Genomic DNA, 19,284 nt, shown 5'->3' with positions numbered 1-19,284 from the left:
CTAATTCAACCTTAGAATGAAAGGTATTAGTTTACCTGTGGACCAGCAGCTGTGCACAGAGCAAAGTTTTTGCCCTTATAGAGTCTACATTATAGAAAAGGATATAGAAAAAAATTAAATAGAGAAATACAAGATATAATTTTAGGTACTGATGGGTGTTATAAGAAGAAATATAGAGAGTACAAATTGAGAAAATTATGGGTGGGAACTTGTTTTAGGCAGAGCTGGTGTGTAAAAGTGAACAAGAAAGAGATGAAATGTAGAGTTCAAAAGGACAGAGCTCATGGAGGGCCTTAGAAGTCTTGGTGAGCATTTTATTCTGAGTTTGATGAGAAATCACTGGAGGGTTAATATCAGAAGATTGATAATGTGATTTACACTTAAAAGGAATTTCTTTGGCTGCTGTGGAAATATGAAAATAGGTAAGAGGAGACAAGTCAAGATTATGCAGCAGTTAGAAAGGGAAGGACTGGGAAATGGTCAAGTTTGAGCTTTGTTTAGAAGTAGAGATGATAGTATTTGAACACCAGATGATTAGTACTTAATGTTATAAAAATCTTAATATGGGTTTTTGTTTAATAGAAGGCCTAGCTCTCATCCTCCCATATAAAGGAGATCTACCTGGCCCACCTTGTACACGGTATCACATGCAAAGAAATTTAATGTTCTAATAAATGCATTGTAGGAAATTCCAAGTTTTCTTGAGTTCTCTTGGAAAGTAACATGACCAGTTATCTTAACATCCCCTTTCACCCCCTCCTTTTCCCTCTGTTTTTTATGTGGCTCAATAGCTGCACCATATTCTCTCTCCTCAGCTCTTGCTGACTTCAGTCAGCATCAGCTCATCTCTCTCTCTTTCTCTCCTCTTGTCCAGTGGGGGTCTCTCTCTCTACCTATTTTGACTTGAGACCCTCAAAAGTGAAGTGAGGTGCTGCTCTGGGTGTCTTAGATTACTCTTCTCTGCCCACCACCCACTCAACACAGTGGAGACCAGGCCAGCAGCCACTATGGCAGCAAGGCTACCTAAGCCTCAAAGGTCAGGGAATGAGGGAAAGGGTTTGAGACTCATATACTAATACCTGTTGCCTCTTCTAAATTTATTATTAGCCAAAAGCCAGAAAGCACAGGTCTAAAACATCTGGAAATCAGTTTAACTTTAATTTGAACTAGAAATGTCAATAGGACGTTTTGAGAAACAATATCTAAAAGTAATCATCTTTCTCTAAATACTTACTTGTATTTATAAGTAATTATCTTACAAATCAAACAATTTTTCTTACGGCATAAGATACATCATGTGTCATTTAGGTATTTCCAACTGATTTAGACATCATTATTTTAAAATCTCTAATTTGGGGGTGGGTCTTGACTCTTCCTTATTTTGATAATTCTATTTGTAAATTTTTATTTCCTTTTTAAGTTGTAGTTTTTTGTATTTTTCTAAATTTATTTTTTATTCACTCAACTATTGTAAAATATGATTGGGCTGGGCACAATGACTCACACCTGTAATCCCAGCACTTTGGGAGGCTGAGGCGGGCGGATCACCTGAGGTCAGGAGTTTGAGACCAGCCTGGCCAACATGTGAAACCCCATCTCTACTAAAAATACAGAAATTAGCCGGGTGTGGTGGTGTGTGCCTGTAATCCTAGCTGCTGGAGAGGCTGAAGCAGGAGAATTGCTTGAACTCGGGAGGTGGAGGTTGCAGTGAGCAGAGATTGCACCATTGCACTCTAGCCTGGGCAACAAGAGCAAAACTCCATCTCAAAAAATACATATATATAAATATGATACATATATAATTATGCATATATATAATATGTATTATACATATTACATAAAATATATAGATATACATATACTAATAGTGATTAGTATTTGCAAACGCAATTCTCATAAAATTTTGGACAGCTATAATTTGGTGAGACATACATTTAATACCAAAAAGAGCAAAAGAACTATTAAATAAGATATATCTTTGTGAATGTTTTAATGAGTTATATAGTAATAATTTTTGTTCCCTATACTATACTCAGAATTGCTTATAGCACATTAAGTATGGTATTGTAATTGTGACTTTTTTTTTGAGACAGAGTCTTGCTCATTCATTCAGGCTGCCATGCAGTGTAGCAATCTCACATCTCAGATCACCACAATCTCCACCTTCTGGATTCAAGTGCTTCTCATGCCTCAGCCTCCAGAGTAACTGAGAATACAATGAATGCCACCACCCATGGATAATTTATGTATTTTTAGTAGAGACAAGGTTCTACCATGTTGGCCAGGCTGGTCTTAAACTCCTGACCTCAAGTGATCCTCCCAGCTCGATCTCCCAAACCTGGAATTACAGGCATGAGCCACTGTACCTGGCCAGATTGTTACTTTAAAACCTCTTATTTTGACAAATGAAAGTTATCTGAACAAGGCCTTCTTTTTCTCTATTTTTTTTCAATTATATAACCTCTTAAAAGCTTGCTAAATATTGTTCTATGTGAATACATATATGAATATGTATTTAAATTAGACATGTGCTTTCTGACTCTTAGATAATAAGAAATACAGGAGAGGCAACAGGTGTTAGTGTATGAGTCTCCAAGCTTGCCCCTTATTCCCTGACCCTTGAGGCTAAGATGGCCTCGCTCCTGCAGTGGTTGCTGGACTGGCCTCCACTGTGCTGAGTCGGTGGTGGGTGGGCAGAGAAAAAAGAAATTAAAGCTACCCAGAGCAGCACCTCAATTCACCTTAAATATATAAGAAGGCCAATTTTGAGACACAAATGAAGCATAATTACTTCTCATACTTAATGTTTTGTCATTAACATTCTCCTGTGCCAATAATATCTTTAAAAAAGGAATAAGTTTGGAGAATGAGAATTCTGAAGAATACAAAAGAGGATATTGTGCTCCCAAGCAATTCAAGGGAGGGTAATATACTACAGGGACAGGGAAGTTTCACTAAGGAGGTATCTGAACTGAGAGGCTGTGATGATGGTCAATTTTGTGTCTACTTGATTGGGCCATGGGATGCACAGACATTTTGTCAAACATTATTCTTAGAGAGTCTGTGAAGGTTATTCTGGATGAGACTCACATTTGAATTGGTAGATTCAGCATAGAAGATTGCCCTCTCTAATGTGAATGTGCCTCTTCCAATCAACTGAAGAAGTGAATCGAACAAAAAGACTAAGACGGAACTTCTCTTGCCTAACTGGGTGAGCTAAAACACCAATCTCCTCCAAACTCAGACTGAATACTGGCTCTCCTTGGGCCTCAAGCCTAAGAAGGCTTCACTTCTCAGATTGAAACTTGGACTGTTGGCTCTCCTGGTTTTCATACCTTTGGACTCAACCTACAACTATACCATTTGGCTCTCCTTGCCCTCCAGTTTGCCTGCTGCAGATCTAACTTTCTATCTTCCTTAATCCCATGAGCCAATTTCTCATAATAAATATTTTTACATGTATAAAATAAAGATATACATCTGATCTATATTTATATATTTAATATCCAATATGTACATTCTCTATAAGCAGCAGCAAAACAGAATTATCATTCATTTCCACTCTCTTATTATTGTGTCCTCATTTATATTGGGTATGCTGATCAAAACTACTGCTTCAAGTTGGTTTACAATAAAAACATAACAATTTGATAAACATACACTCTGTTTTTAAAAATTGTGGGTGATCATTTAAAAAGGTAGATTTCATTTTTCTTATGTAGTACTTAAAATGCAAAAAATTACTTTCACCAACAGAGCCTATAAAGGTACTAATTAATTTGTAGGACTAGTTAAGTGCAGGAGAGAGGCATTGTCTTGGGTAGATGCTAATGAATTCTATTTCTATAACATGTTTTATAAGAAAAAGTAACCTGAAAGCACTGAACATGTCATATTTGACACACATTCAATAAAATATATGCAGAGTAAGAGTGACATAATGGGCTCGCTTTAAATATTTACTGAATAAATATTTATTAAACATCAACTACCTGCCAGCTCTGTTCTTTATGCAGGAGACAGGAAAAAGAACAAAACAGACAACATTCCTCCCTTCAAGAAGGGGGTATTCTACAACAGGGACAGATAATCAAATAAGCAATGCAAACAAATTAGTATATGATATGTAAATTTTATATATGTATATATAATGATTATGATTAGTTTGCACAATAAAACAAGTAGGGTGCTGCTGTGAGAGACAATAATGGAAGAAATATAACTAGAAAAGGCCTGAGGAAGCAACATTTATAATCAGGGTGATCTTCTCTAATAGCACAATGTCTATAGTTTTCACCTTTTTCCTTCCATTGATATTACTGATCTGGGGAATGATTTATTTTAATATGCCAAGGACTTTTTGTTTGGATTCAGGAGGACAGGTACAAGGGTTGTTATATGAGTATACTGTGCAATGCTAAGGGTTGGGATACAGATGGTTTAGAGAGTGATTTAATAATGCTTTTCATATGGATTCTATTTCAATATATGTTTCTCAATTTGTTAACGTTAAGTCACAAATATATTTCATAACCAAAGCCCTTTGAGTTTAGAATTTTATATTACAGAAGTTTGAAAACTTAATTTATTGGTGAAGTCAGTACTCTGCATGTCTTAATGTGATTAATTTTAATTTGTCGCATCTATTGGCATAAATCTGTGATTTGCTTTGTCTCCCCTGCTAAATTTTTGCTTCTATGAGGCAGGAAACAGATCGAGCTCCAGTGTCCAAAATAGGGCTTTATACATAAAAAAGAGTCAAATATTTTTGAAAGAATTGTCTAAAAGAATTTTCTATGATGAATATTAACATAATAATCTCATCATTATTTCACTTAAATTTTTTCAAACATAGACTGACTTTGCAATTGTTACATTCTTTCTACTCTTGACTTACAGCCTTAACTCCCTCTTTATAAATGTGAAGGCCGGGAACTTTGGGGAAAATATCAGCAACAAGAAAAATTTCTCTGATCTTCCTATGCCAAAGAGTTGGCGATGAGGAAAAGCTATTTCTGAGGATTATGGAGTATGCATCATTTGTGCTTGGCTTTCTCTGCTCCCTTTAATATTCTGTTGAAAGGCTCTCACAGGAAAGAAGATTCAAGGAGGAACTGAAATAGAGCCTCCTTTGCCAACAACCATCAAACATATCCCAGTCACTTGCAACATCTGCCCTGCTGTTGGAATGACATAATGAGAGACCTAGGCAACCCAGAGAGAAGTGTAAATGACAGCAGTTACTAATAAGAAGACTGTTGAATTTTGATAAACTTTTGCATGCTTTTATTTCTCCACATTTTAAGTAATTATACTACTTATGAGAGCACTGTGTGTATACCTTATTAGTTGTTTGGTCAAAAATAAAAATAAAGCAAGTTCTTAATGACCTACAAAGACACTTAGACTCCCACACAATAATAGTGGTAGACTTTAACACTCCACTGTCAATATTAAACAGATCAACAAGACAGAAAATTAACAAGGATATCCAGGCTTGAACTCAGATCTGGACCAAGCGGACCTAATAGACAACTACAGAAATCTCTACCCCAATCCATAGAATATACATTCTTCTCAGCACTGCATGGCACCTACTCTAAAATTGACCACTAATTGGAAGTAAATCACTCCTCAGCAAATGCAAAAGAACAGAAATCATAACAAACAGTCTCTCAGACCACAGTCAAATTAGAACTAAGAATTAAGAAAGTAACTCAGAACCACACAACTTCATGGAAACTGAACAACTGACTCCTGAATGTCAACTGGATAAACAATGAAATGATGGCAGAAATAAAGATGTTCTTTGAAACCAACGAGAACAAAGAAAAAATTTTTGCAATCTACCCAACTGACCAAGGGCTAATATCCAGAATTTACAAAGAACTAAAACAGATTTACAGGAAAAAAAAAAAAACAAACCCATGCAAAAGTGGGCAAAGGATATGAATAGACACTTTTCAAAAGAAGACATATATGAGGCCAACAAACATGAAAAAAATGCTCATTGTCACTGATTATTAGAGAAATGCAAATCAAAACCACATTGAGATACCACCTCATGCCAGTTAGAATGGCAATCATTAAAAAATCAGGAGACAACAGATGCTGGAGAGGATGTGGAGAAATAGGAACACTTTTACACTGCTGGTGAGAGTGTAAACTAGTTCAATCATTGTGGAAGGCAGTGTGGTGCTTCCTCAAGGACCTAGAAATAGAAATTCCATTTGACCCAGCAATCCCATTATTGGGTATATACCCAGAGGATTATAAATCATTCTATTATAAAGACACATGCACATGTATGTTCATTGTGGCACTGTTTACAATAGCAAAGATCTGGAACCAAGCCAAATGTCCATCAACAATAGACTGGATAAAGAAAATGTGGCAACTATACACCATGGAATACTATGCAGCCATAAAAAACAGTGAGTTTGTCTCCTTCATCGGGACATGGATGAATCTGTAAACCATCATTCTCAGCAAACTGACACAAGAACAGAAAATAAAGCACCATATGTTCCTACTCATAGGTGGGTAAGAACACAGGGACACAGGGAGGAGAGCATCACACACTGGGATCTGTTGAGGGGGGCAAGGGAAGGGACAGCAGGGAGGTGGGTGTGGGGATGTCAGGGAGGGACAACTTGGGGAGAAATGCCAGATGTAGGTGATGGAGGGATGGAGGCAGCAAAGCACATTGCCATGTGTGTACTTATGCAACAATCCTGCCTGATCTGCCCATGTACCCCAGAACCTAAAATACAATTAAAAAAATAAAGTCTATAAATGTAATCTACCACATAAACAGAACCAAAGACAAAAACCACATGATTATCTCAATAGATGCAGAGGAGGCCTTTGACAAAATTCAACAGCCCTTTATGCTAAAAACTCTCAATAAACTAAGTATCGGAGGAACGTATCTCAAAATAATAAAAGCTATTTATGACAGACCTACAGCCAATATCATACTGAATGGGCAACAACTGGAAGCATTCCCCTTCAAATCCGGCACTAGACAAGGATGCCCTCTCTCACCACTCCTATTCAATATAGTACTGGAAGTTCTAGCCAGAGCAAAAAAAGTAATTTTAAATATATATCTGACTTTACTGCTTTCCTTTAGAGAATTGCTTTGTATAGTGAATTACTTTTCATGTTAATAAAAAGGAACATAAAAATTCATGCTCTTGGAAATGAGTTGACATAGGCCCTCACATACACCAGTAGTGGAAGTGTAAATTTATTAATTTATTCAACAAACATTATGTGCTAGGCATAGTTCTGGGCATTGGGGATATGGAGGTAAGCCAAACAAAAATCTCTGCAGTCATGGAGCTTACACTTTAACTGGGGAGATGCAAGTAAATACACAGTAAGTCAGATGGTATTTTATGCTATGGAGAAAAATGAAGCAGGTTAAGGGTGAAGGGGAGATGGGGAGTAAGTTTTCTTATTTTAGTGTGTTAGGAAAAACTTGGCATTTGACAGAATTGTAAAGAAAGTAAAGGAACTAACCATATAGATATTTGTAGAAGGATCACTCAAGACAGAAGGAGTAGGCCTGGAATACACAGATGATGCTATAGCTGAGTAGAGTGACTGAAGGAAAGAAAGAGATCAGAGTTGATGCCAGGGCCTAGGCCTGAGCAATATGAGAAATTCATGCTTTCTATTTTAAAGGGGTCTTAAAGTAAGAATGACATAACTTGTTTTAAATGACTCCTTCTGACTTCTCTATACCATTTTTGGGCAAAATAGATAGAAGAGAGTTGCACTAGGAAGAAATTAGAGTTAATCGAACAAGAGACAGTGGTGGCTGAGACTAGTCCCCACTAGTAGCAGTGAAGGTGAGGATGTGGTCAAATTCTAGATGCATTCAAAAGTAGAATTCTGGAGTATAAAAGAAAGGCTTGGTCAAGGAAGACGCTAACATTTTTAACTTAAACAACTAGATGAGTGGAGTTGCCATTTTATCAGATACTGATGAAGAGACTTTAAAAGAAGAAACCAAGAATTCGGTTTTATATATGATCAAGTTGAGATGTCTATGAGAAATCCAACTGGAATTGTTAATACAGAAATCTGGAGCTCAAGGGGTGGGATCCAGGATTGAAAAAAAAATGATCTTAGGATTGTCAAAGAATAGATGGCATTCAAATTCATGAGACTGGATGACTATGAAAAATTATGGCTAAGAAAGCATACTATATGGAGAATAGACAGGGAAATAGAACAGAACTACTGGATTCAATTTTCCATGAGGGATATAATACAGCCTAGTGATTTACAATATGAACTCTGTGCTTAGAATGTCTGAGTTAAATTATGGTTCAGCAAGGATTATTTGACCTCAGAGCATAGATTAAAAATGGAAGTTTTATACATTCTTTTAGAATTATAAAGATTAAAAAAACCTGCTCACAGAGTACTTAGCATATATATATATATTCAGTAAATGTTAGTCATCATTATCAGCATCATCACCTTCATCATTAATGAGAACAATTTCTAAGGAAAGACGGATGGTCAGAGGATAAAAGAAACTGGTAGGAGTTCCAAGTTTTTATTTTTATTTTTATTTTTTTTGATTTAAAAAGCAAAGTCTATTTTTACTTTTTTTTTTAAATTTTTTTATTGGATTTTAGGTTTTGGGGTACATGAGCAAAGCATGTAAGACAGTTGCGTAGGAACACACATGGCAGTGTGCTTTTCTTTCCTTCTCCCCTTCACCCACATTTGGCATTTCTCCCCAGGCTATCCCTCTCCACCTCCCCCACCCACTGGCCCTCCCCTTTTCCCCCCAATAGACCCCACTGTTTAGTACTCCCCTTTCTGTGTCCATGTGTTCTCATTTTTCATCACCCGCCTATGAGTGAGAATATGCAGTGTTTCATTTTTGTTCTTGTGTCAGTTTGCTGAGGATGACGTTCTCCAGATTCATCCATGTCCCTACAAAGGACACGAACTCATCATTTCTGATTGCTGCATAATATTCCATGGTGTATATGTGCCACATTTTTCCAATCCAGTCTATTATCAATGGGCATTTGGGTTGATTCCAGGTCTTTACTATTGTAAACAGTGCTGCAATGAACATTCGTGTACATGTGTCCTTATAGTAGAACGATTTATAGTCTTTTGGATATATACCCAGTAATGGGATTGCTGGGTCAAATGGAATTTCTATTTCTAAGGCCTTGAGGAATCGCCACACTGTCTTCCACAATGGTTGAACTAAAAGTGTTCCTTTTTCTCCACATCCTCTCCAGCATCTGTTGTCTCCAGATTTTTTAATGATCGCCATTCTAACTGGCGTGAGATGGTATCTCAATGTGGTTTTGATTTGCATCTCTCTGATGACCAGTGACGATGAGCATTTTTTCATATGATTGTTGGCCTCATATATGTCTTCTTTCGTAAAGTGTCTGTTCATATCCTTTGCCCACTTTCGAATGGGCTTGTTTGTTTTTTTCCTGTAAATCCGTTTGAGTTCTTTGTAAATTCTGGATATCAGCCCTTTGTCAGATGGGGAAACTGCAAAAATTTTTTCCCATTCTGTTGTTGCCGATCCACTCTAGTGACTGTTTCTTTTGCCGTGCAGAAGCTGTGGAGTTTCATTAGGTCCCATTTGTCTATTTTGGCTTTTGTTGCCAATGCTTTTGGTGTTTTGTTCATAAAGTCCTTGCCTACTCCTATGTCCTGGATAGTTTTGCCTAGATTTCCTTCTAGGGTTTTTATGGTGCCAGGTCTTATGTTTAAGTCTTTAATCCATCTGGAGTTAATTTTAGTGTAAGGTGTCAGGAAGGGGTCCAGTTTCTGCTTTCTGCACATGGCTAACCAGTTTTCCCAACACCATTTGTTAAACAGGGAATCCTTTCCCCCTTGCTTGTTTTTGTCAGGTTTATCAAAGATTGTATAGTTGTATGTATGTTGTGTTGCCTCCGGTGCCTCTGTTTTGTTCCATTGGTCTATATCTCTGTTTTGGTACCAGTACCATGCTGTTTTGATTACTGTAGCCTTGTAGTATAGTTTGAAATCTGGTAGTGTGATGCCCCCCCGCTGTGTTCTTTTTGCTTAGAATTGACTTGGCTATGCGGGCTCTCTTTTGGTTCCATTTGAAGTTCATGGTGGTTTTTTCCAGTTCTGTGAAGAAAGTCAATGGTAGCTTGATGGGGATAGGGTTGATTCTGTAAATTACTTTGGGCAGTATAGCCATTTTCACGATATTAATTCTTCCTAACCATGAACATGGAATGTTTCTCCATCTGTTTGTGTCCTCTCTGATTTCGTTGAGCAGTGTTTTGTAGTTCTCTTTGAAGAGGTCCCTTACGTTCCTTGTGAATTGTATTACAAGGTATTTTATTCTTTTTGTAGCAATTGCGAATGGCAGTTCGTTCTTGATTTGGCTTTCTTTAAGTCTGTTATTGGTGTATAGGAATGCTTGTGATTTTTGCACATTGATTTTATATCCTGAGACTTTGCTGAAGTTGCTTATCAGTTTCAGGAGTTTTTGGGCTGAGGTGATGGGGTCTTCTAGGTATACTATCATGTCGTCTGCAAATAGAGATAATTTGGCTTCCACCTTTCCTATTTGAATACCCTTTATTTCTTTTTCTTGCCTGATTGCTCTGGCTAGAACTTCCAGAACTATATTGAATAGGAGTGGTGAACGAGGGCATCCTTGTCTAGTGCCAGATTTCAAAGGGAATGCTTCCAGTTTTTGCCCATTCAGTATGATATTGGCTGTTGGTTTGTCATAAATCGCTTTTATTACTTTGAGATACGTTCCATTGATACCGAGTTTATTGAGGGTTTTTAGCATAAAGGGCTGTTGAATTTTGTCAAATGCCTTCTCTGCGTCAATTGAGATAATCATGTGGTTTTTGTTTTTGGTTCTGTTTATGTGGTGAATTACGTTTATAGACTTGCGTATGTTGAACCAGGCTTGCATCCCCGGGATGAATCCTACTTGATCATGGTGAATAAGGTTTTTGATTTGCTGTTGCATTCGGCTTGCCAATATTTTATTGAAGATTTTTGCATCTATGTTCATCATGGATATTGGCCTGAAGTTTTCTTTTCTTGTTGGGTCTCTGCCGGGTTTTGGTATCAGAATGATGTTGGTCTCGTAAAATGATTTGGGAAGTATTCCCTGTTTTTGGATTGTTTGAAATAGTTTTAGAAGGAATGGTACCAGCTCCTCTTTGTGTGTCTGGTAGAATTCGGCTGTGAACCCATCTGGACCTGGGCTTTTTTTGTGTGGTAGGCTCTTAATTGCTGCCTCGACTTCTGATCTTGTTATTGGTCTATTCATAGTTTCAGCTTCCTCCTGGTTTAGGCTTGGGAGGACACAGGAGTCCAGGAATTTATCCATTTCTTCCAGGTTTACTAATTTATGTGCATAGAGTTGTTTGTAATATTCTCTGATGATGGTTTGAATTTCTGTGGAATCTGTGGTGATTTCCCCTTTATCATTTTTTATTGCATCTATTTGGTTGTTCTCTCTTTTCTTTTTAATCAATCTGGCTAGTGGTCTGTCTATTTTGTTGATCTTTTCAAAAAACCAGCTCTTGGATTTATTGATTTTTTGAAGGGTTTTTCGTATCTCAATCTCCTTCAGTTCAGCTCTGATCTTAGTTATTTCTTGTCTTCTGCTGGGTTTTGAGTTTTTTTGATCTTGCTCCTCTAGCTCTTTCAATTTTGACGATAGGGTGTCAATTTTGGATCTCTCCATTCTCCTCAAGTTTTTATACCCATCACCACAGTAGCAGGTTTCCTTCTGTGCCTTCATGTTTTCTTTTATATATAGACCTCAGTTACTTACAAATACCAGCGCATTGTTTGCATTCCTCCGTATGTTAAATTCTTCATCTCTCTTTTTCTTTAAAGTTGCTATGTTTACTGTAATATCATTTAAAAATCTAGGGTTTTAAGCAGTTTGTGCTGCATGTAGAAGTCCAGGGCTACACATATGCCCTAGCCACTCAGTAGTAAAGGATATGTGAACTGTTTAAAGTATGTAAATCATGAGAATTTATGTTTAGATTAAGTTGAATAAGAGACCAGGGAGCCAAGGTGTGCATTCAAGTAATAGGAAACCAGAATGGTGTGGAGAAAACAGAAGAGCTCAAGTGGATTCCCTCCTACACAGAGGGGCTGAAAGGAGCCAGAGGGTAAGTGAAGGGTTCTACAGAAGATAAAGAGCAAGAAGACAGTACTCCTGATGTTGAAGTCCTTCCAAGGAAGAGCTGTTTGTTTCTAAAATAGGAATAAGTAATGAAGTTGCATCATTTGGGATGTCAACCAAGGAAACAATGGCATTATGATTGAAAACCAGTTATTTTCTTGTATGCTGGTTTCATTCAAATTCAATGTTAATTATCATGCATTCCAAGTCTTAGTAAAATCAGGCAATAAGCTTAAAAGAATTCAATGCCCTGTGTTTCTCTATTGGAAAAATTGCCTTAGTAGTAAACAGAAATGAAGTTTTAAAGATTAGAAAAATAGTCAAAAAATATATTTTCTTTTTCTCTATTTAAATTTTGTAGAATTTTCTGTCTAGGAACATTTATATATACATTCACATATATGAATATATATGTGGTATATATGTAGATATACACACACATATAAACATATGTGTGTGTTTAAAACTACAGGCCAATTTGAAAAGAATGCCATTTCGTTCTTTTAAGTTAATCATCAATAATTTATTTAAATCTTATAAAACAAGTTCTTATCTAGTAACAAGTCATAATTTTAGGTTGTTTCTACATGGATACCCATGCACTGGAACTGTTTAAGGAAAGAATGTTAACCTGGAATCTATGGAGTCATAAAGGATCCATGGATGAGCTTCAGTAGGCTTACAGCCTCACTGAAATTATACTGATATTTGTATATTTGTGTCCTTGTAAGTTTCTAGCATCTAGAGACACTGGAGGATACTTAACTGATTCCTAATCTCCCAAAAGTTTCAGCCTGTTTTATATAAAACAATTTATCAACTATTTAAAATAAAAATAAATAAAACTATAAAACAAAATCCACCAGAACATTGATGGATTATAAAGGAAGGATTTGAAAATCTATTAGCAAGATACTACTTCTGTCCAGGCATCTCTGATCTTCTGTGGTCATTTTTCTCAAAAATTATTTTTTCTAGATGGTCACCAGAATTATTTAACTTCTGTACTCAGACAATAAGATGGGGTGTTTTTTAACCCCATCTTTTTAACTTTAACCCCATCTTTTTGACTTTCTTCTTCTGTCAAAGAACCCTAGTCTGGGTTCTGACACATCCCTGGGCTCACACTAACATTTCTGGGTTTTCTCTATTCTCATCCCAAAGGTTTCAATGATCAGGCTGGAGAGTGGAACAGAGAGGATTTTAGAACTCATCTTTATTTGTAAGGAAAATCTGCCTTGCTTGATTTTTGTGAATTTGGAAGAATGTTATTAGGGATAAAAGGAGAAGGCAGTTGAGGGATGGAGAGAAAGATAATAAAGTGCGAAGATTCAAAAGAAACTTTGCTATATGTAAATACATTTGTTTCTTTGGGAACTGGCAGTTTGCAAATGCTGTCACTAATTTGTTTAACATGAGAATTTCCATTTTAATGAACATGTTTTGTGTAATCCATTATTATTACATATATACTAGGCGCTTAGTGCAATTCTAGTCATTGAAGAGGACAGAAGGGAAATAAAAATGACACTCTCAACCCTTAAAATGTGTACAATTTAATGAGGAAATTAAACTAACAAATACTAATCAAAAAGAGGAAATTATTAAGTGGTATACATATATAAAATCAACTAAGATTATATTTACTAAGAATGAGTTTAGACTCATTATTTCCTCTCTCATCCTTTTAAAATGTTTCATTTAAATTATGCAACATTTTAAACATACCAACGATTGTAAAATAAAATGTACCTGTATCATGAATTTTAAATATATGTTTACTTTTTGACACTTTTTTTTCTTTAGATTTAAAAACCAAATGAAGTGAAATGTTCCAGTTTCAGTTAATACCCATTCCTTCTACTCTTTCCCTTTCCAGAAGGAACACAATAACAAAACTGACAGTTACTCCTAGGCATGGCTATGCAGTTTTTCCACATATGTTGTACATTCCTAAAGAATACATTTTAGAAATTTCAAATCTTTGCATCAATAGCACAACATAGATCTTTCTGTTGTTTTTTTAAGTTTAATTTTTGTTATCTACATCACAAACTTGATTTTATTCATTTTAAAGGTTATAAAGCATTTGTTAATCTATTTTTGCACTAAAAGAACAGTTCGTTTTCTTTAAAGATCTCATGCATTTTTTCCTAGCCTAAGATATGTCTTTTCACTTTTTTCATAGTGTCTTTCATCAAACAGAAGTTATAAGCTATGATAACTGTTATAACGGTTTTTTCCATTATGGATTATACTTCTTGTGTGTTATTTAAGAAATACTCTGCGTAGAAGTTGGAAAAGAGGAGGGCATTTCAGATATACAATCCAGACAAGTGGAAATTGGCATGACAGAACATCGTAAATATACTGACTTGACTGCAAGAAAAGGGACCTCAAGGTGTTATCTCGCCCACCTTTTTTTAGATTGAACAGAAACTGGTAATATTCTAGGGTCTGCTCATGAATGTAGGAGATGCCTTCTTTTTGATTATTATTATATTTTAAGTTCTGGGGTACATGTGCATATTGTGCAGGATTGTTACATAGGTATACACATGCCGTGGTTGTTTGCTGCATTCATCCCACTGTCATCTCCATTAGGTATTTCTCCTAGTGTTATCCCTCCCCAATCCCCCCACCCCTTGCTATCCCTCCCCTAGCCCCGCCAACCCCCAACAGGCCCTGGTGTGTGATGTTCCCCTCTCTCTGTCGATGTGTTCCCATTGTTCAACACCCACTTATGACTGAGAACATGCAGTGTTTGGTTTTCTGTTTTTGTGTAAGTTTGCTGACAAGATGATGGTTTCCAGCTTCATCTATCTCCCTGAAAAGGACATGAACTCATTCTTTTTCATGGCTGCTTAGTATTCCATGGTGTATATATGCCATATTTTCTCTCATTCATCCAATCTTTCATTGATGGGTATTTGGGTTGGCTCCAAGTCTTTGCTATTGTAAACAGTGCCACAGTGAACATACGTGTGCATGTGTCTTTATAGTAGAATGATTTATAATCCTTTGGGTATATACCCAGTAATGGAATTGCTGGGTCAAATGGTATTTCTACTTCTAGATCCTTGAGGAATCACCACACTGTCTTCCACAATGGTTGAACTAATTTACACTCCCACCAACAGTGTAAAAGTATTCCTATTTCTCCACATCCTCTCCAGCATCTATTGTCTCCAGATTTTTTAATGATTACCATTATAACTGGCATGAGATGGTATCTCAGTGTGGTTTTGATTTGCATTTCTCTAATGGCCAGTGATGATGAGCTTTTTTTCATATGTTTGCTGTCTGCATAAATGTCTTCTTTTGAAAAGTGTCTGTTCATGTCCTTTGTCCACTTTTTGGTGGAGTTGGAGATGGCTTCGTAGTCCACATATTTCAGGCCTATCGAGGCCCTCCTAGGCTGAAGGGATTAGTGTCTTGGTACATCAGTAGCCATCTGAAGCATTGCAGCTTGTCAAGTCACCCAAATTAGGAACTCTGAAACTTTGCCACTAGGGGGAATGAGCACTAAACTGTCCTTGACAGACCTTTGCCAAACTAAGATAATTTCAGAGTTACATTTTTCACAGCCTCACTATTGTGACGACATTCAATAAACTTCTTTCCAAGAAACGTTTTCTCTTATCTTTCCTTATCTCTTATACATATCTCGTTTTTGAGGCCATTACTATCTGAAGTAAAGCCAGACAGAATTTTTTTTTTTTTTGAGACCGAGTCTGGCTCCATCTCCGGTCACCAGGCTGGAGTACAGTGACACAATCTCAACTCACTGCAACCTCCGCCTCCCGGGTTCAAGCAATTCTCCTGCCTCAGCCCCCCGAGTAGCTGGGACTACAGGTGTGTGCCACCCATGCCTAGCTAATTTTTGTATTTTTTAGTAGGGACGGGGTTTCACCATGTTGGCCAGGATGGTCTTGATCTCTTGACCTCATGATCCACCTGCCTCGGCCTCCCAAAGTGCTAGGATTACAGGTGTGAGCTACTGTGCCCTGCCAGCAGGCACAATTTTTATACCTAGATCACTGCTCTCTGGCTAAAGTCCCTGGTAATTGATAGACTTTTTCAATTGTTTATTCTGGAAATATTTCTAATCTTCAAATCATTACAGTTTACTTTAAGCTAATGTATGAAAATAACACAGATTGAATTTACACATCAGTGCAATAATTTATTTTATAACTTGATTATTTTGCAATGTTTCCTCATTATTCTTGTTCTGTTCTTTCCATGATGTTGTATCTGATGAAACAAGCAATAAAGGATACGTTTTCATAAAGGTAATCATCAAATTTTAAAAATGACAGTTTATATTGATATTTAAAAGTTGTCTTAGTAAATATTTTGGAAACTCACCAATATATTCTATCATTCTTACTACCCTCAGAAGAACAAGAAGGAAAAAGGAGTATTATCACATTACTTCCATACACATCTAAAAAATACATCACACCTACAGATAAATATATTTAAAAGAATTTGAAAGAATGAGGTCAGTTAGGATGTAGTTCACTGACATGGCAATCGGGGTTTATCAATTCAAATCAACATTCATCATTCTCACATGTTCTTGTAGGTACCAAGTCAATCAAAGTGAAATGGAGGGAAAACACTTCTGAAGATTCATCGGAGTTTATCAACAATGTCAGGTGCATGCTTCTCAAATAAAAACACATGCCAATGGAAAAACAAGCCAGCTACTAGGTTTGTATAAATGCATCTAATTTACATCATTTTATATAGATGATTCTACTCTTTTACACAGGTATATTTGACAATTAGTACCATCCCTTCCACATACACACAATTTAGCCAAAATGACATTCTGTAGGGGATCTCTATAAGCCCTCCAGTTGATTCTTTTTCAGGCTAAAGTTTGAGAACTGTTGTGTTACTCTGGACTAAGCCTCTGAAAGTTTTGATGACTTAAATATTTATATATGTTATGAATGTATATGAAGGATATGATTGCATACTATAGATTACAAACATTATTACATAGGCAAACTTCATAGCAGAAATAAAAAGAAAATCCTAAGTGGATTCTGCATTGACTGACAAAGAAAACCTATGCCAATTTTTACAGAATTCGTTTTTATAAACTATTAACCTAAGGTAAAAGTTCCCTATGATGTCATAACCTGATACATGTAGACTGGAAGAAGTATTGCCTAATGCCTCAATCTCACTACATTTATCTGCTTAATTAGAGGTAGGTTGAGCCTAAGTTAAAATGTATTTAGTATATGTAAAATACCAATAACAAATACTATTAGCAAATTTAAAGAAAAGTGTTATGTTTCAGAAACAATTGAAAAATAGTCATGATTTATGTCAAAATCTAGTATTGGGTATGAAGATATAAGTCAAACCAGGAAACATCGGTTATACTTGATTTATAACTAGAATGGATTATTTACATATTTCTAACTATCAATCCTTTCAGAAACAAAAACAAAATGTTCAATTTCATAATTTCCAAGATAGAAAAGCTGAAATATAATTATACTGCCGTATTTTTGATAGATAATAGGTATATATATTTTAGGGTACCTGTAATAATACATTCATATAATTTGAAAAGAACAAAATCAGTATTAGAATACCTATCACTTTAAATATTTGTCTTTATGCTAGAAATATGCAAATTTTCTCTTCTAGCTATTTTGAAATATACAGGAGATTATTGTAGGTTATAGTAATGATCTATCAAACACTAGGTCTTATTTCTTTTATCAAACTGTGTACCTGTACCTATTAATCAACCGCTCTTCAGCCCCCCTCCCTCCCACGCTTCCCGTCCTCTAGTAACCATCAATCTGCTCCCTGTCTTCATGAGGTCCACTTTTTTGGCTTTCACATATGAGTCAAAAGATACAATATTTGTCACTCTGTGCTTGGCTTATTTTATGATCTATAGTTCTGTCCATATTGCTGCAAATGACAGGATTTCATTCTTTTCTGTGGTTGAATAGCATTCCACTGTGTATATGTTCCACATTTTCTTGATTCATTCATCCATTGAGGGACATTTAGATTTATTACATATTTTGGATATTGTCAATAGTGTTGCAGTTAACGTGGAAGTACAGATATCTGACATATTGATTTCTTTTCTTTTGGATACATAGCAGTACTAGAATTGCTGGATCATATGGTAGTTCTATTTGTAGTTTTTTCACACAATTTTCCATAATGGCTATACTAATTTACATTCCCACCAAAAGTGGACAAGGGTTTCCCTTTCTCCACATCCTTACCAGCATTTGTTAATTAAAGTCTTTTTGATAAAAGCTACTTTAGTTGGGATAGGAAGATATTCCATTGTGGTTTTGGCATTTCTTCCATGATTTGTGATGTTGAGCATTTTTTTCAGATACTTGTTGCTTATTTGTATGTCTTCTTTTGAGAAATGTTTATCCAGATCTTTTGCCTATTTTAAGTGGATTATTTGCTTTTTTGCCATTGAGATGTTTGAGTTACTTATATATTCTGGTTATTAACCTCTTTTTTTTTTCTTGCTGAAAAAATCTGTATTTGAATGCTAATTCTTTTGCAGCACTGAAAATTTATGTGTAACACTATTTATTTTTATGGATTGGAGGTTTCAGTGGGATGGGAGAATCACAAGGAATCAGGTGTTCAGAGGAATGTATTGAGTAGAGGTGAGGAACTAGGATGTTGAAAAGTAAAAAAAGGAGAGAAAGAGGAAGAAAAAGAGGGAGAGAGAACAGGAATATTGCTTCATTCTAAAAATGGGTATTAATAATGGTTGATCAATATTTTGTGTATTTAAAATGGAGAACTCCATAAATATTTATTGAGTTTACTTGTTCCGGATCTGAGTTGAAGTCCTGGATATCCTTCTTAATTTTCTGTCTCGTTGAGTCTAAATCTCATTATGGGTCTTATGTATCTGGGTATTAATAGCTCTTATTGTTGCATTGATCCTTTTACCACTGTATCTTTGTTGCTTTGAAGTCTATTTTATCAAATGTGAGAATTGCAACTCCTGCTTTTTGTATATTTATTTATTTTTGCTCTCCATTTGGTTGGTAAATTTTTCTCCA

General features: G+C 36.0%; 1 long non-coding RNA gene across 1 annotated transcript in view; it reads left to right on the top strand.

The window, feature by feature from the left end:
• LOC118148910 (uncharacterized) overlaps window positions 1-17,580 on the top strand; it is a 186,013-nt gene extending 168,433 nt beyond the window's left edge. The window contains exon 5 of the long non-coding RNA XR_004735976.3: window positions 16,791-17,580. This is a non-coding gene — a long non-coding RNA (uncharacterized LOC118148910). The remainder of the gene's footprint in view (window positions 1-16,790) is intronic.
• The last annotated feature ends 1,704 nt before the right edge of the window (window positions 17,581-19,284 follow it).

Source organism: Callithrix jacchus, chromosome 17, assembly GCF_049354715.1.
Source record: "Callithrix jacchus isolate 240 chromosome 17, calJac240_pri, whole genome shotgun sequence".
Taxonomy (NCBI): Eukaryota; Metazoa; Chordata; class Mammalia; order Primates; family Cebidae; genus Callithrix; species Callithrix jacchus.
Note: the sequence above shows the minus strand (reverse complement) of the source record. Positions and strands in the feature narration are given on the sequence as shown.